Source organism: Tamandua tetradactyla, chromosome 3 (assembly GCF_023851605.1).
Source record: "Tamandua tetradactyla isolate mTamTet1 chromosome 3, mTamTet1.pri, whole genome shotgun sequence".
Taxonomy (NCBI): Eukaryota; Metazoa; Chordata; class Mammalia; order Pilosa; family Myrmecophagidae; genus Tamandua; species Tamandua tetradactyla.
The window spans coordinates 87,326,476-87,346,824 of NC_135329.1; the positions used below are offsets into that span (position 1 = coordinate 87,326,476).

At 37.2% G+C, this 20,349-nt stretch overlaps 1 long non-coding RNA gene across 2 annotated transcripts in view; it reads left to right on the forward strand.

Annotated features, from left to right (window-relative positions):
- The window catches only part of LOC143676214 (uncharacterized), a 157,856-nt gene that overhangs the window by 124,647 nt on the left and 12,860 nt on the right, over positions 1-20,349 (forward strand). Inside the window, exon 6 of one of the 2 annotated variants that reach the window (XR_013171917.1) lies at positions 686-1,074. The exons of the other annotated variant lie outside the window; for it this stretch is intronic. This is a non-coding gene — a long non-coding RNA (uncharacterized LOC143676214). Of the gene's footprint in view, positions 1-685; positions 1,075-20,349 lie in introns of those variants that run through there. 2 annotated transcript variants of the gene reach the window in all.

Consider the following 20,349-nt stretch of genomic DNA (forward strand, 5'->3'; position numbering starts at 1 on the left):
GATGGTCAAAACTGCATGAAGGCAGGATGAGAAAAGTCCCTGTAAAATCCCTCCCCTCCAAAAGCTAGCAAAAGCCTTGTAGATAACTTGGAAGCTCCAAACTGCCTATTGGCCTCAAAGCAGCAGAAAGGTTGAATAGATGAATCAAACGGTAGAGGGACAATTGAAGAAAACCTGCCAGGAAACAAAATTGACCTGGGTCTAGGCCCTCCCTATAGCTCTGTTTAGAATTAGATCTGGCCCAATAAAGAAAATAGGTTTCTCCCCCTTTGAACGAGTGTATGAAAGGCTGCCACCGCTTACCAGAGTCTTATAGGAAACCTCAGAGAAATTGGGAACTTAAGCCTAACCCAGCACTTGGTTCAGTTGGGATGGGTTCTAAGTGAATTGAAAGAGAAAGCGTTAGATGCATGCCTGAACCTTTCAGCATTTACTCCTCTATACATTTGAACCAGGGACCTGGTATGGGTTAAGGACTGGAAAAAAGACTCCCTCCAGCCTCAGTGGAGAGGCCCTCACCATGTTGTTTTAGCAACCCCCAAAACTGTCAGAATTGCTGAGATCCTCTCCTGGGTTCATCACTCTCGGGGAAAAAAGCCCACTGCAGATGACACCTGGGAGTGCGCCCTTGATCCTGAATGATCACATCTTTCTCTTGAGGCTACTACACCCTTCTCCATTGCAGCCGAGATCAGCTGACCAGCCCATGACTGAGGCCTGAAAGATTGGGGTTGCCCTGCTCTAGCTCACCAGAAGCAGCTGGTCAACACATGGTCGAAGCCTGAGGAGACCTCCAAACCTTGCTTCGGTCATCCCGGAAGCTAACTGATCTATGCATGGCTCAAGATTGAGGAATCAGCACATGGACATCCCAGCCTGTTGAATCTGTGGATTTATTGTCTTTTTCTTGCTCTTTGCATTTGTTCTTCATTTAGCAGTTTTAGCCCTCCTAGAAGCAGGACACTTGGAATTCTTCTCTGAAACCAGTTTCACTTTAATCTGGTGGGATCCTTTCTACAAAGGTACTCTGTAACTGCCGTCATGTTCCTCACCCTCATAAGTGTGTTCATTGTCCCTGTGGTCCTTTGTGGGGTGGGGGGGAGCGATGCATGCCAGGCATGTCTCCAAACTATTCTGGGGAAGGGGTAAAAACCACCATGGTAGGGCAGGCCACAGTGGCTCAGGGGGGGCCACGGTGGCACAGCAGGCAGAGTTCTCACATGACATGCTGGAGACCCAGGTTCAATTCCTTGTGCTTGCCCATGTGGAACAAAACAAAACAAAACACCATGGTGGACTATCACCATGCTTCCCACCACTTCTGATAGGCAATTTACGACATTCCGTTGAGACCCTAATGGAAAGACAAAAGATGACAGAGGTCCTGGCTGTATGGAAACACCAGTACCAACACTACAACAAGAAGAAGATGAGGTATAAGTGATGCAACCATCCGCTGGTGTAGACAAGCATAAAAGGGGTGGAATGTAGCAAGCAACCCCTGTTTGTCCAAGCCACTTCCTGTTGCCACAGGCAGGCCCTTGTTTGCTCAAGCCATTTCCTCTTTGAAAAGTCTCCCAGGCCCCAAGAATGGTCAAAACTGTACATAGGGAGGATAAGAAAAGTCCCTGTAAATGCTTCCCCTTTGAACACTCATCCACTTCTGTAAATTCAACTTTGCAACCCTTCCTCATCAGCACACAGCCAATCATCTCCCTTGAGCATCATTACCATATTAGGAAAACCTTGCCCCAAACGAGCCATATTGCCTATAAAATCTTGTGTCAGCCCTGTTTGGGGCTCAGACTTTGAGAGACTACTCAGCTGAGCCTTATGGCCATAGACTAATAAAACCTACTTCCTGAAAATTTGGAGCCTTGATCCTGGTTTATTCATTTCCACATAACATTCCTGGAAACTTTTGCAGAGCCTTGTTTCTGGTTTTGAGAAACAATCTTACCAAATTAAATTACAAGCAAGGTAGAAATTTAGGAATTTAAACTAATTCTTCCAACTTTAAAAGTGTCTTTGCTCCACTATAATATCAACTTTATAGTTCAAAGATAAGACTTAGAGGTATCAGTGAAGAACAATGAACACCTAATTTATACATTGCATTCAATAACAGATTTAAAATAGGTCATAAAGAACTAAGTTGTATATCACCAAGCACAGAAGGGCTCAGTATTGATTGGAACTTTCAAGTCAACTTAAAGCAAGTTAACATGTGTGGAAAGTGATAGGAAACCAGTCAGAGCAGACCAGTCAAGGTAGGGAGTTGAATATGGTGTAGGTTAGTTTTGGGATATAGGACTCTGTTCTCACTATAGATAAAGTGTGTCATATTTTAAATCTTGGAAAGTTAAGTAGAAGTTAAATAATTCTAGATTCTTTCAACTAGTGACTGTTGTCACTGTGAAAATTATGAAGCTGTTCTTTAAGGGAGAGAGTCTTTGGAATATGAAAATGGACTTATATATCGGGACACTCTGTCCTGATTATTCCTATTCTTAAGAAATGCCCGGCTGTTCCTGATACCCACATTTTATATAAGGAGAATCAAGTCACTACTTGGCAAAATCAGTACTACTCAGCTCTTATCTTAATTATGTGCAGCCTTTAAAAAGGCTTATGCTTCTGGGCATTTTTATGTTACCCATATGCCTGAAATGCCTTCATCTTCCTATATTACTGGCAAATTTCCTCTCATCTTTTAAGCTGTAGTTTATGCTAAATTAGGCAAACCTCTTTTGTGCAAACCTTGCATCATAAATGCATGCAATGAACCCGTACATACCTCTGGTTCTTCTCCTTCAAGCAGTTGTTCCATTCTGTTTTCATAGAATGTGAGCTCCTTAAGAACTCTTAGAAGGAGCTGTTCACTGAATGAGCAGAACTTAAAATGAATAGAATGGAAGAAGAATGTGTCCCCTGGTTTGACTAAGACAGCAATTTATCTTGGTAGAATTACAAATTGAGTTGATTTACATCTTAAAAGGGTCAATGAGCTACAACTACAAGCCAATTCGACTCACTAAAATTTTAAAAAGATGATGCTAAATACTAATGAGGATGTCAATGACTGGGACACTCCTTTATTGTTGGTAGAAATGTGCAAATGGTACAACCTCACTGGTAAACAATTTGACAGTTTCTCATAAAGTTCAATATACACACACCATAGCACTCAGCATTCCCACTTCTATAAATTTATCAGGTAGAAGTTAAAACATTTATCTCCCCAAAGACTTGTACATAGATATTGAAAGCAGATTTTTTCCAAAATAACTCAAAATTTGAAACAATCTAAATGTCCATCAACTGGTGAATGAAATTGTAGGATATCCTTACAATCTAATACTCCACAGCAATAAAAGTGAATGAGTGCTGGAGAGGATGTGGAGAAAGAGGCACACTTATCCACTGTTGGTGGGAATGTCAAATGGTGCAACCACTGTGGAAGGCAGTTTGGCAGTTCCTCAAAAAGCTGAATATAGAATTGCCATACGACCCAGCGATACCATTGCTGGGAATATACTCAAAGGACTTAAGGGCAAAGACACAAACAGACATTTGCACACCAATGTTTATAGCGGCATTATTTGCAATTGCAAAGAGATGGAAACAGCCAAAATGTCCGTCAACAGAAGAGTGGCTAAACAAACTGTGGTATATACATATGATGGAATACTGTGCAGCTTTAAGACAAGATAAACTTATGAAGCATGTAATAACATGGATGGACCTAGAGAACATTATGCTGAGTGAGACTAGCCAAAAACTAAAGGACAAATACTGTATGGTCCCACTGATGTGAACCGACATTCGAGAATAAACTTGGAATATGTCATTGGTAACAGAGACCATCAAGAGTTAGAAACAGGGTAAGATAATGGGTAATTGGAGCTGAAGGGATACAGACTGTGCAACAGGACTGGATATAAAAACTCAGAAATGGACAGCACAATACTACCTAATTGTAATGTAATTATGTTAAAACAATGAATGAAGCTGCATCTGAAGTATAGTTTTTTTTTCTCTCTATTATCGTTTTATTTCTTTTTCTGTTGTCTTTCTATTTCTTTTTCTGAATCGATACAAATGTACTAAGAAATGATGAATATGCATCTATGTGATGATATTAAGAATTGCTGATTGTATATGCAGAATGGAATGACTTCTAAATGTTGTGTTAGTTATTTTTTTTAATTAATAATAAAAAAGAGATTAGAGTTTTCAGTGCTCAAGGTTACTGGACTCTGAATTAAAATCACTAAATGTGCCAAATTCCTGAAAGATTTCACATGACATGGAAGCTAAGGGAAACTTATACAGATATTTAATTCTTGTTGACTGTTGTGCTATTAGTAATAATATCCTTTGTCTTTGGCCAAGAACTATTCTGTATTTTACTAGGATCCATCAAATTATTCAGGTGAACTTGTTAGCTTCTATGTCATGTTAAATCTAAAAAATTTAATATCCCTGGGAGCAGTTCAAAACAAATATATACATATATGTGTGTGTGTGTGTGTGTATATATACATATATATATATATATATATGTATATACACACATCTGTATATATACATAACTAAATATTCTCTTAAATATTCAGTTTATGTCAAGTAAATGAGAATTGTCACCTGCTCTACAAATTAGGCTTTAAATGTGCATTGGAGATAAGATTTTGCAAGAAGTAAGAATCTGAGATGTAACTGAGAAGAGAAGGAAGAGGCCATGAAATGCCACCATGAGCTTTGCTACCTGACAAGCTAAGGACCAAGGGTCAAAATCAGCCAGTCCCAAAGCACCACAGTCTTGGGGAGAAAGCATCTCCTTGATCATGCCTTAATTTGTACATTTTCCTAGCCTCAAAATCATAAGCTAATAAATTCCCATGATTAAATATTTAAGCCTAAGTGCTTCATGGTATTGCTTTAGAAGCCTAGGAAATTAAAACACAGCCTAAGTTGTATCCTTAAGGGTCTGAATGGATTGCTTAGCCTAATGAGGAAGTTCCAGGACAGGACAGCTTCAGATGGACAAGTATAGCTGAGTTAGGAACAAAAGTGTTTCAGTGTTCTAATCACTATGCTGGATTCCATGCAGGCCCTCTAGTTCCTGTTAGTTCCAGACTCCATTTGTCCTGTACTCTTTCTCTTATGGTGGTATCATCATCTGTTGTACTGGGCCCCTCTGTTGCACCTTCAAGTTCTGGGATTTATGGGTTCTCTATGGCTCATGCTGTGTATAACGTACATGTCTTGTGCATGTCATTATTTCCTTGGACCTCTCATCAGGTTTTGTTGGGTATTAATTTTTGCATTGTCTGTGTCACAAGTAAAGAAAAAATATTCTGCACAGAAAAGAACAAAAAGTATCTCAGGTTCCTTCTTCTTAAAGTGGTGATGAAGCAGCTCAATGACCAATAAGCAATACCCCTAACCATTTGTTCATCTCTGCAGTCATTACCCATCCCGTGCACCTCTGCTACCTCTCTTTCCTCCCAGAATAGGACACAGCCTTAAACAAGGAACATGAAGTGAAATTAGGTTTTTGTTATCAATTGCCTTGTTTTGGATACTTGAAAGTGAGGGTTTCTTGTGCAAATTGCCCCTGATAGTTTCAGTATCCCTAAAAGTCTTAAATTACTTGCTCCACTTTGTCTTAACTCTCCTCTGTGTCTCCTTCTCTACATAAAGTTCTATGAAACCAGTCAAGCCAATTCTTGCATCTTACATTTAAGAAACAAAGGTTTGTGGTATCATCTTCCAGCATCAGAGGAACTCAAACAGAGCCTCCACAGAAGGAATGACCATCCACTTTATCATTAAGTCAATCCAATAGAAAAGAAAATCAAAATACAATCAGGGTTTCACATGTAGGATAAGGCTCCTAATTTATGGTGAGTTTTATCAAATGCTACATATGGCATTAACTGTACCTTCTCCACAGAGTGTAATATATCTACTGATGACCTGGAAGTGGCATCAGATGGTTAAATCCAAAAGTACTATGGTAAATGCTAATGTTCCTGAGGCATAAGTGCTTGTTCTCCAGTGCAGCACTTATAGGACCATAGCAGTTGCACATGATATTGTAAATCCTAATAGGTTGCATGTAAATTTTATTTAATTGGTCAAGAGAAGAGAACCTGTATCAGGTTGATTTTGGACTTTAACCCCACCAAATTCCTTGTGAATCTCACTTGATCAATATTTCCTATTCTTTAATAGCTTTGTAGGTTTCCTTGCTGCTTTTAAATTGCTTCCTTTATTCCATTGAAAAAATGTAAGGGTACATAAAGAATGGCAGTGTTCCAAATATTTTATTGCACTCTTGAAAATAGAACAATGAGACCACTGAATTCACTATGTCCCTGAAATCTCCAAAATGCAGAAACTCTACAGCCCCCTCTTTTGTATAAGCCATCACAACCTGTTTCCCTTTCCTTTTGCCTACATGCACAAAACCTCCTCCTAATAGTGACATGGTGTTCACTTGAAGTGGGATTCTGGAAAAAATTTTAAAAGTTTATTCATCAGACTTAACATGATAGATTTATATGGAATGGAGATCTATTATCTAGAGTATCTATAAATTAGATCATACTATTTGAAAAATTCATCCTATAATTGATAGGAAATATTGAAATGAAAGAACATTTTCAGTAATTCAAAGTTAATGAAGAAATAAAGATGTATGGTTCAGGTCATTTTATGTGTAAATATAAATGTCAGTATTATTGCATTTTTCTTTATACTGCTGTCTGCTATGGATTTTGCGTCTTACTATTCAAATACATAAAAAAAAAGCATAAACCTCTGTTACTTGATGTATACTGGATAACAATATAATTTGTGAAAATGATAATATAAAAAGTAGACAGGAAAGATATAGGAAAATAATATATGGCAATGAAATCAAGTTGGTATCAACACAAACTAAATTGCAATATTTAGAGAATACTAAATGTCGTGCTATAGTAACCAAAAACACTATATATAAGTGCTATAGTAAATAAAAAAAAAGTGAATGAGCTAATGATACATGCAACAATAGGGATGGGCTCAAAAGTCTTAATCTAAATGAAAGAAGTCAGATATGAAAGGCTATGTATTACATGATTCAATTTATACCGCATTTTGGAAAGGGCAAAACAATAGGGACAGAAATAAGATTGCCAGAGGCTTCTGATGGAGGAAGAGATTAGTTAAGAAGGGGCATCAGAGAGTTTTTTGGTGTGATGAGAATGTTTTATATCTTGACTATGGTAATGGTTAAATGACTATAAACTTGCTCGAACTGAACAGTTCACTTAAATACGATATTACTGAATCAGGATAGGTTTTAATCATACTACTAACTCCTCATAAGAAAAGTATGTTTGTTCTCTCTTTTCAGTTGTTCTGGATTCAGCTGACTTCCGTCATCTGACTACTCTGGTGTTTCTCTCACTTCTGACTTTGGGTTTCTTTATAGGGTCTCCATTAATAGGATGCAGACTCATTCTGATGCAGTTGGACACATCCTAACTTAAAATAGCATCTGCGAAAAGTCCTAGTTACAACAGGTTTACATTCACAGGAATAGATTAAGATTAAGAACATGTTTTTATTGTAATATGCTTCCATTGGATGTAACAAAGGCAATACGCCAAAGCTAAATATCAATGAGTGGGAGACATAAGTAAATGGTATAGGACTCTTTGAGGAAGAAATGTAAATATTATCATATAGATTGTGGTGGTGAAGGCGTGGTTATGTAATTTTATGGGGAACCATTGATTTCTTTTTTTACTTAGATTGGATTGTATGATGTGTGAATAAAACTGTTTAAAAATGAAAAATATGAAGATGTTTTCTTCTGGGGTACGCAACTCAAATCTGCCACACTGAATATTATTTGTGATATATAAATAGGAACATGTTATTTTCCTGTCTAAAACCTTTCCATTTATTTCCATCGTGCATTGAATGAAATGCGCACTCATCCTGGTGGTCTCAAAGTTCTTCATGCTGATGTTTTATGCTTCCCAGGCCATTATCTCCATGGTCCACCAAGCTCTATCCAAGTAAAGCTCTTATCAGATAAATGCATTTGGTACAGTTTTTCCTTCCTCTTAGGAAGCTCTGCATTCTACTCTTTCTACAAAGTATTGCTTTTATTCTTGAGGTCTCAGCCTCAATGTCATTTCCTAAGAGATTTCTTCCCTCATTATTTACTAAAAGGAGGTACCCTTTCCCTTGCTATTATTTATTTCTTTTCATTCCCCCCCAAAAAAAATTAACCTAGTACATTGCTTGAGGCCTAGTACATAGTCAATAAATGTTTTGAATAAATTAATGTATGAATTCAGGTTAGTCTGCCAATCAGTCAGCCACAGAGAGAACATTGTTCAAATCTGGTGCAAAAGGAAAGGCCACCCATAAAGAGACCCTTGGACTAGCAAAGCTGAAATCTGATGCCTGCATTTATTAATGAAAATCAACATATAGTAAAAGTCTTGCTAGAAAGACAGAAGCTGGGATTAAATCAATTAAGAATGTTGTCTCTATGTAAATGAGACACATCAACTAAATTAAACTGGCCTAAAATGGAAGATTAAAAGAATATTAATGAGCTGATGGAAACTTGATAACATTTCCTTTTTTTTTTTTTTAACTTCAATGAAAGCCTAATGTGAAAAAAAGCCATTTGAGGATGCCCCACAACTTCCTAATATCCCACAAACATTGTTTGCTGAAGGTCAATGTCTGAGACCTTCATTATCTGAATTAAAATAAATGGCAGTGCTTTTTTAAGTCTTTCCTTCATCGGGAATGAAGCAGGATTCTTTCAATGATCAGGGTGTGCCCCACGCAAATCCTTCATGTTGGCACTATTTATGAGGAACTTAACTCACTATGTTAATCAGTCTTATATAAGGTGCCCTTGAAACCACCACTATAAAGTTTGAAGGGGGCACACAGAAACCTCCATTCCTCTGCTGGGGTTACCGTATGCCCATTCACTACCTCCCACTTTCAAGACATCTCTAGAAGGAAGCCAAACATAAAACAGATCTTTCACCCCACCTCACAACACACACACACACACATACTCACCTAACACCTACACACATACACAAATACACCCTTACAACAAATCCTCTCTGGTCCTTCATTTCCATTTTTTCAGGCAACACAGTAAAGTCAAGGTTCTTTTTCATCACCTACCCAGGGACTCAGTCTGCTTCACCCCAATTTCTCTAAATTCCTCTACTGTGCATTCCAGAATTCAGTCTGATGTCAGAAATACCCTCTGTTTTTTCAGCCGCTTCTCTGACTATTCCCTTCACCTTTTGCTCAAACATCATCTGAGCTGACTCTCAGGATGTTGTTTTCACCTCAAAAAAGGCATATTTTCTCTTTCTTTTTTGGCAGCATGCTGTTCTCTGCTTGTCCTGGAAGCAGGATCTTCCTTGCCAGAGCTTCTAGATTAGTCTCTATCCCCACATTCTAATAATCTTTCCTTTTATTGAATTATCTTAGAAAAACAAGAACTAGTTAAATCCACTTTCTATCTCCTCTACTTCTTCATCTGGGTAACTTATCATATCTGGTGAAACTGAAATAAAACAAACAAACAAAAAATGCTGACTACTCACACTTAAAATGCTTGATGAGGAACCTCAAGTGAAAGTTTATCATCTACCCAATAGTCCTAACGTATTTCTCTTGTCATAACACTCCCACTATTTTATACTTATATACAAACTCTTCAAAATTTCTATCATCCTTACTCTCTCTCATTCTTAGCTTCTAGTATTTGTCTTGTTTCATGGCAAAAAGAAAGGCAATCAGAAAATAACATTACCCCTGCACAGCTAAATCTTTTCATATTTCCATTCATTCCCTACCTTCTTGATTCCCATGAAAACAGATGTTCTGTCCTCATCCCTGTATACAGACATTCTGTTTATATCATATGGGAAACATTGTCTAAAAAATTAGCTTGTATTCATAACCTCCACTTATTCACCTCCAATTTTCTCTTAGATTTTTTTCTACCTCTATTTTAAGAACACTCTTGTTAGAGTCACTAATTATGTCATTGATGGTTACTCTAATAGTGAATATTTGTGCTTTTCTCAATATACCTGAAAACCTGTATTTGCTTCAGTAGTTTACACTATTCCTTGAAACAGTCCCTTTGATTTCTGCATTTCATTGTTTTCCTCTTCTCTCAACTGGCTGGGTCTTCTAATATTCTCTTCTTAATTTATTTTAACTTTCAACTCTCCATAGATTTACAACTGCTATCAATGCTCCATAGATTTACAGCCCAGCTGATACCCCCAAATTTGTATCTTTCCTGAATGTCTACAACATAGACAACTATCTAATTGACATTTGCACTGAGATCCTTCACTGATATCTCAAGCTAGTCATGATCATTACCAAACCTTTGATTTCTATCCCTAAACCTGATTTTTTCCCCACATCTTCCCCAACTCACTAAGTAGCACCACCCTCACCCAGGTAACCAGATACCAAAACTTAAGATTCCTCTTTACTTCTATCTTTCTTTACAAACAGTGTTATATTATTAATGCATTGCTGCATAACAAATGTTCCAAATTTAGCAGCTTAAAACAACAAATATGTATTTATATTATTTCATTTTCTATGGGTCAGGAATCACGGCATAGCTTGACTGGGGCTTCTCGTTCAAGATCTCTCAAGAGACTGCATTGAAGCTTGCAGCCAGGGCTACAATCATCTCCAGACTTGAATAATTTTCCTCCAAGTTCTCTCATTTATACATTGTGTCTGGCCTCTACTCTGCTCATTGGATTGGAAACTGCAGATCCTCACCTGGTGCCATGAGTCCCTCTATGGGGCCACCCAAAATGCGGTAGTATGCTTTCCCCATATGTGTGTGTGACCCAAGAGAAAGAGAGGGAAAACTAGCGTGTCAAAGGGGGCCCAGTGAGAAAGCAAGAGTTGGTGCCCCAGAAGGAAGTCATGCTCTTTAAGTCATCTAATATCAAGTGACATCTCATCACTTTTGCCACATCCTATTCATATAAGTAAGTGGAGGGGAAAACACCAGTATATGAATATGTGAGATGGAGGACACTGATGGCCATGTTCAAGGCCACCTACCACAAGTGGTGTGTCTCTGGCTGTCACTGGATGATGACAGTGAACTATGCACATTCACTGTGTGTTCCATCATGCAGATAGCTTTGAAATCAGCCAGTTTGAGAGTAGGTACACCAATGAGACTGGCAAATGCCACAAATCCAGACTTTGTCATTTCTAGAGAGTTGGTTATTAAACATGTCCTCACACACTATTACTTATAAACCAAATCCAACCTATCATCATATCTTATTAATACCACCTTCAAACATACCATGAACTGTATACTTCCTGTCACTTCCTATTTGTACAAGTCATTATCAACTCTCACCTAGTCCAAGTGCATGGCTTCTGTATTAGTTAAGGTTCTCCAGAGAAACAAAACTCACACACATACACACACACAAATACAAACACAAGTAATTATAAAATTGGTTCACATGACCACAGAGATTGGCAAATTCAAACTCCATAGGGCAGGCTGCAAGCTGGAAATTCCAATGAAGAGAAAGATGAATTCACCAGGAGAAGCTGGTTTACAGAAGTTTTTATTTTTGACTTCTGAAATCCTTGGTGATGTCTTTAAGACTTTAAGAATAGATGAGGTGGCTCCCCAAATTGTTGAGAGCAATCTCCTTCATTGATTGTAGTAGATGTAATTACTGTAGATTCTGTCAACTGGTTTTTGATGCAAATCCAGCTCCAAAATACCTTTAAAGTAATAAGCAGGTATTGCTTGTTTGATGAAATGATTGGACACCGTAACGTAGAGAAATTGACCCAGGAAATGAACCATCAAATTTCCTAATCCAGCTTCCTGTTTCACTTTTCTTTCTCACAAGTCATATTCCTTGTAAAAGCCAGAGAAATCTGTGGGTCAGATCATGTCACTTCCATGTTCAAAACACACAAATAGTTTTCATCATATTTAAAGTAAACTTCACTGGCTGCACTGGAAGGCCATGGGTGAGGTGTGCTTACCTTCACCTCTTCATTTTCCTTCTTTCACTCTCTCTTGCTTTATAGGTTCATGGGACTCTATGTTACTTTAAAAGACTTGACAGGTTACCACTTGCCTGGAATAATGCAATCCCCGTATGCCTTACACATATAGATTTAGTTATTCTTATGTCTTATATGGCTTATCCTTATTCATATCTATGATCAAATGTCACCTTACAGTTGAGGTCTTTCCTGTCCACTATATCTAAAATTGAACCCTTTGGTCTTCAGCTCTTACTTGTCAATATTTTCTCCACAGCATTCATGGTTGCCTAACATTATATTATATTTCTATGTATTAGTTGGTTTATTGTCTTTCTCCCTATTAGTGTGTAAGGGCAGGCACTTTATTCACTGCTGTACCTGGTATATGTGGGGACTCCTTAAACGTTGGTTGAAGAAATAGATTATTTTTTATTTTATCACGTAGTCTTTAAGATATTGTTTTAAAATAGATGTTATATGCAATGGTTTGCAGTTGAGGAAATTGTGACTCAAAGGGTTCTAAGATTAGATATTTAGCTTAGTCAGAACAAAAACATAAATCTCTAGGACTTTAAAGTCATATTCTTCATTTATAATTAAATTCCCCTGGGAATTTTTCTCTGACCTCTGATAGTGGAGAAGAACTTCCCAAAGAGCCTTAGACTGCACAGAGGACAGCATGAGCTAAACAAAAATTTAATCACCAGTTGACTTGTCTATCTCTATGCCATCAATTCATTGATGGCAGGGGTGACATATCATTATCATATTCTTCCTAAAATTTAGGATAGTTCCAGAAACACAGAAGAATTTCAACATGTGATTGTTAAGTAATTCTATTATTTCATTTACTTATGTAAAGGCCATACTAAATACATATATGTATGAATTGATAAGCACTCTAATGCCTTCCTAGGTAGGAAAATATTGTAGGCAATGAGCAAAACACTGGAAGTCATTGATCATGGAAGTAATGTAAACACCCAACTGCAAAATATATTACATTTAAAGCAATGTAAATATCATAAGGCAGCATGTGAAATTTTAAGGATATGATATTTTAGCTCCTTATAATATAACTTTTCATTGGAACAAAGATTTGTTCTAGTCATAAAATAGATTTAGTTTTGTAAATAATGTCATTGGAGGTTTCCATTTTTATCCTGACTCTGCATGTATGAATACTAGGCCAAGTCTTATTGTGGAGGAACAGATGGGTGGATGCGTGGATGGGTGGATGTTTTGATGAACAGATTAATAAATAAGTGAAAGGAGGCATAGTTTGTTATTAAGGAAAATTTTGCCACAAAACTAACATTAAACTGGAACCTGACAATCCCATTTAACAAAAAGATAAATAACCAATTTTTAAAAAAATGAACAAGGCTTGAATAGAAATTCCTCTAAAAAAAAGATATACAAATGGCCAGTAAGTGCCTCAAATATCAGTAGCCATTAGGGAAAAGAAAATCAAAACAGCAATGAGATACCATTTCATACACACTAGAATGGTTACTGTTCACTGAAAGAAAAATAACGTGCTGAGAGGATGTGGAACATTCATTTTTTTGTTGGTGGGATTGTAAAATAGTGCAGCTGCTGTAGAAAACAGTTTGGCAATCCCTCAGAAAGTTGAACACAGAATTAATATGTGATCTAATTCTTGATATATACCTCCAAAAAATTGAAAGTAACGTCTCCAGCAGATATTTGCACACATGTGTTCTCAATAACATTATTCACAATAAACAAAAGGTGGAAGCAACCCAGGTGCCCACTAACAACTGAAAGTATAAAAAAAAGTGGTATGTACATACAATTGAATAATATTCAACCAAAAAAGTAATGAAAGTTTAATACATGATAGGATATAGACGTTTTATGCTAATTGAAATAAGTCAGACACAAAATGACAGACATTGCCTGACTCTATTTATATGAAATATCATGAACAAGCAAATTCATAAAGACAGGAAGTAAATTAGAATTAAGAGGGGCCAATGCGAGGGATAAATAGGGAGTTATTGCTTATCAGGGGTTTCTGGTTTTGATGATGTAAAAGTTTTGGTGGTGGATGGTGGTGATGTTAGGACAATATTGTAAATATAATTAATAGGGATGAACTGTACAATTAAAATGGTTAAATTTAAGTTGCGCAATAAATTACTTTTAAAAATGAGGGGGAAATGCTAGGAGGGAGCAGCAGGATTAGTAAGAGGGCTTCTATCAGTAAATATGCATTGTTCATAGGGTATTAGGCATCAAGTATTAAATACCGGCAGGTATTTAATAAAAATCCTGAGATTTTTGCTGTCAAGGGATTTGTCAATCAGGAATTTCTCAGTTTCTTTTTTTCTTTTTTTACCAAATCAAGAAGTGATTTTGACTTTCAAAGGTGAACTGCTTGACCTCATCATCATAGTGTGGAAAATAGTGTTGATCATGGTGAAGAATCCAAGGATAACTTCAAGGAAAAAATGGAATCTGTCCCTGTGCTAAGGGTAAAAGCAGACAACAAGCCTTGAAAGCACTTATTGGAAGAAGTGTGCTTATAGAAATCTATTACTAAATACATTAGAATAAACTTCTTATGTGTATAAAAGAAAAAACAATTAAGAACTCAGCTATAAGTCCCCTGAAACAAGAGAGACTTAATCCTAGCACAGAATTTGGTGTTGATCCTGGTGGGTGAAAGATTGAAGGGATACTATGGTAAAAAAATACTGAGAGACACATTAGAGGATGTAAAAAATAGAAATCATCCAAAAAGGCTCTTGACTCCACAAGAAGAGATTCGCCATTTTTTCTGAATTTTTTAAACCAGTGTTCTTAGTTAAAAGGAACAGCAAATTGATAATAGATCTCACAATATATATCCTATCTTTATAGCAGCCCTAATTGTAGTATAAGTATAGAAAAATATAAATCGTATATTATTTCATGTTAAATGCAGAGTTCCTGCTCTGATATTCTCAATGGCATAGCAAGATGACTTATTTTGCGTCATTGTTCTGCCATATATATTTGAAGAGCAAGGACATTGGTTAATCACTGTCATGGTCAACTTCATGTGTCAACTTGGCCAAGTGGTGGTACCTGTTTGTCTGGTTGGGCAAGTGCTGGCCTGTCTGTTGCAATGAGGACATTTCATAGAATTAGATCATGATCACATCAGCTGCATCCACAGCTGATTCCATTTGTAATCAGCCAAGGGGAGTGAGTGTCTTCTGCAATGAGTGATGCTCAACCTAATCATGGGAAGCCTTTTAAGGAGGATTCAGAGGAGACAAGCTCTCTTTCTGTTTTGGCTGGCGAGCCTCTCCTGTGGAGTTCATCCAGACCCTCCATCAGAATCGTCGGCTTCACAGCCTGCCCTATGGATTTTGGACTCTGCGTTCCTGCGATCACGTGAGACACTTTTACAAATTTTATATTTGCGAGTGTTCCCTGTTGATTCTGTTTCTCCAGAGAACCCTAACTGATACAGTCACCTCTCTGGGTTTCATTTCTGTCATTTGTTCAAAAAGTGGATAATACTTACTATGTGATAGATAAAACATCTGGCACATTGTAGACACCAAATAAAAGAGATACATAGAGATGCTATTATGATCACTATTCATAAAATTGCAAATTATGTACTTATATGTGACTAAGTTTTCAGTTCACAAACATTGTTTAAATAGAAGTGTCCTTTAAATCCTTCAAGTTTAGTGTTTCAGAGAGGAAATATATATTGAGCCAAATTCCATACATAAATATTTTGATAACAAACCTGCATTTGAGAAAAAATATAAAGGCATTGAGGCCTCATAATTGAGCCTCTTTCTTCCCTTTCTTATGTGACATTAAGTCAAATGAACTTTCTTAGCCCTAAAGCACAGCAGAAATACTCTTTAAAAATTAATTAACGAACTTTGCTATTTGCAACACTAATCTAATAACCAAACCCACAGGGTGGTGCGCAGTCTTCTCTGAAGAATCTTCGATTTGCTGATCGTCTTCAAAGGTCTCAGTTAGGAAATGTGTGTGCAACCCTGTCACTTGTTTTTTTTTTTACTGGAACAGATAAAGGTCTGGGATGTAGAGAGACATTGTTTGATTGCATTGGGAATTTTTAACCACATTTGGCTTTAAAGCACATGAAGAGAAGGGCTAAATTGGGAGAAAATTAAAATGCAGGCCCTGGAAGAGTCTATAACTATGACCTGACCATGTGTGAGAAAAGTGCTTTGCCTCCTGCTCCACTGACCTAAGGCCATTGACTCTCAGTCTTCCACAACCTGATCTCTATTTCTTCCCTGCTTGTAGTCAGTCTTCTCTGTCTTTCTCACCAGCATTGCCCTCATGTACTTTTCCTATTGGATTCAGTATCTCCTGATAAGGCTGCTGTTTATACTCCTTAATATTCCATCAGCTCTTCTCTTGCTGAGCGTTCTGATCAGCAGATGCCGTTACTTCTAAGTGAAGCCTAGTTGATGATGATGAAGAATACCAGCGTGCAATAAGATGAGAAAAACAAGAATAGGATGTTGTGCTGGTTTGAAATGATGTATGTACCCTAGAAAAGCCATGTTTTAATCCTAATCCCATTTTGTAAAGGCAGCGGTTTCTTCTAATCTCTATTCAGTACTGTATGTTCAAAACTGCAATTAGATCATCTCCCTGGAGATGTGATTTAATCAAGAGTGGTCGTTAAACTGGATTAGGTGACGACATGGCTCCACCCATTTGGGTGGGTCTTGATAAGTTTCCGGAGTCCTAAATGAGGAAACATTTGAAGAATGAGAGTGATTCAGAGAGAGCCAGAGAAGAATGACAGCCGCGAAAGCCCACAAGCCACTGACATTTGGAAATAAAGAAGGATAATGCCTTCCAGGGAGCTTCATGAAACAGGAAGCCAGGAGAGAAAGCAAGAAGATGATGCCTTGCTCACCATATGCCCTTCCAGCCAAAAGAGAAACTATGATTATGTTCACCATGTGCCTTCTCAGATGAGAGAGAGACCCTGAACTTCATCAGCCTTCTTGAACCAAGCTATCTTTCCCTGGATGGATGCTTTTGATTGGACATTTCTATAGACTTGTTTTAATTGGGACATTTTTTCTGCCTTAGAGCTGTAAACTAGCAACTTATTAAATTCCCCCTTTTAAAAGCCATTCTGTTTTTGGTATATTGTCTTCTAGCAGCTAGCAAACTAGAACAGATGTCCTTCCATATATTTTGGAATTTAATGATCTTCTCTTTACATAATGGTAGAGAACATGTATTTTTTTTTCAAATCTTATTTTACTAATCCTTGACACTGAAAGTCTGGGAACCAGTAGTTTAGTACTAAAAGCACTGATTGTGGAGTTAGGCCCTAGCTTGATGCCTGATTCCACCAATGCCCAAAGAAATCACATATGTTTTTAGATAACGTTCAGGTACTTTCTATGACATGCACAAGATCCTGTCATGCACAAAAATTGAGAACAGGGACTCCAGCGGCATTGCCTGCATCTTCATCCTGAGTCCTTTACTTACTAGCACGGTGTTCTTGGGACAGTTATTTAACTTCTTTGTGCTTTGTGTAAAGAAAGGGTATTAGTTTTATCTCATAATTATTGACACTCAGAAATTTTAATGCTCTTAAAACAGAGGGAGATCATCATGTTTTATAAGTGTTTGTTTATTATCATTTATTGTTATAGCTATTAATTCATTTGAGAATGAGATCATTGAGTGGTAAAAAGCCTGCACTTTGAAATCAGACAATGTTGTGTTTGAGCCCATCATAGTTGAATTATATGTATTTGCAAAACAGTATCTAATCTTTCAGAGCTCTCTTTCTCCATGTGTAAAAAGAATAATAATAGAATTTCCAAGACTTACTATGATGAGTAAATAAGGCATGTGAAATATTTAGCTCTTAATAAACATATGAATGCATTCAGATGTGTGTAGCTGTACATGTGTACATATTCAATGTACTAAACATACTCATTGGAGGTCTCCTGGCCACTGAGCTACGTACACCCTCCCTCAGGAGGTCTGAAGACCTCAGCACATATCCAGCCTCTTTCACTGAATGCTCACCCAGTTCCAAGCCACTGTTTCCAGTACTGGGGTCTTCGTAGTGCTGCATTCACACCAACAGACATACAGTTCTTTCATTAATATGCATTAAAAGTAATCACTTCAGAAACTGGAGGCAGTGCCTGGAAAGCAAGAGGAGGAACTTCAAGCTGAGCATTTGACTATAGCTAATTTAAAGAGCCCTGGACACTCTCACTGTGGAAATTGTCTTTCTTCTAATTTCCTCATTTCCTCTCATCTCTTCTCTCTTCTCAGAATGAAAATAAACGTTCTCACCTTATTTCAAGCAAAATAATCTGGCTGATTTCTACTGTCTTGGTAAGTTCTGATGTCAGATATAGACATAATACGTTTCCCATAATACAGATTTGCAATTATACTTCTCTCTTAATATTTATTTCTTCATCGTCCCATGATGTAAGTATATTTTAACTAAATTTGAGGGATTATTAATAATGGCATAACAAAAATGTTGATAATATATCAAACTCCACATTAACTTTTGGAGTCTTAAGTTAAAACTCAATTACTAACATTAGGTCTAAGATCATAAAATAGTTAGAGGAAAATGTAGGGAGATATCTTATGAATCTTATAACTGGAGGCAGCTTTATGGACCTTACACCTAAAGCAAGAGCACTGAAGAAAGAAAGAAATAAATGGGAGCTCCTCAAAATTAAGCACTTTTGTGCATCAAAGAACTTCATCAAGAAAGTAAAAAGACAGCCTACACAATGGGAGACAATATTTGGAAACGACATATCAGATAAAGGTCTAGTATCCAGAATTTACAAAGAGATTGTTCAACTCAACAACAAAAAGACAGCCAATCCAATTACAAAATAGGAAAAAAACTTGAACAGACACTTCTCAGAAGAGGAAATACAAATGACCAAAAGGCACATGAAGAGATGCTCAATGTCCCTGGCCATTAGAGAAATGCAAATCAAAACCACAATGAGATATCATCTCACACCCACCAGAATGGCCATTATCAATAAAACAGAAAATGACAAGTGCTGGAGAGGATGTGGAGAAAGAGACACACTTATTCACTGTTGATGGGAATGTCAAATGGTGCAACCACTGTGGAAGGTAGTTTGGCAGTTCCTCAAAAAGCTGAACATAGAATTGCCATATGACCCAGCAATACCATTGCTAGGTATCTACTCAGAGGACTTAAGGGTAAAGACACAAACAGACATTTGCACACCAATGTTTATAGCAGCATTATTTATAATTGCAAGGAGACGGAAACAGCCAAAATATCCATCAACAGACGAGTGGCTAAACAAACTGTGGTATATACATACAATGGAATATTATGCAGCTCTAAGACAGAATAAACTTATGAAGTATGTAACAACATGGATGGACCTAGAGAACATTATGCTGAGTGAGACTAGCCAAAAACTAAAGGACAAATACCGTATGGTCTCACTGATATGAACCGACATTAGTGAATAATCTTGGAATATGTCGTTGGTAACAGAGACCATCAGGAGATAGAAATAGGGTAAGATAGTGGGTAATTGGAGCTGAGGGGATACAGACTGTGCAACAGGACTGGATACAAAAACTCAGAAATGGACAGCACAATACTACCTAACTGTAATGTAATTATGTTAAAACACTGAATGAAGCTTCATGTGAGAATGATAGAGGGAGGAGGGCTGGGGACATAAGTGAAATCAGAAAGAAAGATAGATGTTAAAGATTGAGATGGTACAATCTAGGAATGCCTAGAGTGTATAATAATAGTGAAATGTACAATGTAAAAATTTTAAAAATGTTTTGGCATGAGGAAGAACAAAGGAATGTCATTACTGCAGGGTACTGAAAATAGATGATAATTAATACTTTGAAATATCACCTTATGTGTGAGACTAAAGCAAAAAATGTTTATTTGTTACAAAATTTAGATTTTGACTAGAGCATTTCCTAATATAACTCATGGAGATAGTTGGATTGAATGTCATAAGTACTTGGAATCTCAGGTAGCACATGAGATTTTGTTGGTTTGCCCAGAGTGATCCCCCAATGAATCCCAGAATGATTTGATCAGTGACTGGAAAAGTATTTGCAAGCCCCCTTCGGGGAATGGTGAGAGTGGGGAGAAATTCAACTTCCCCAAGTTGAATTCTTGATATT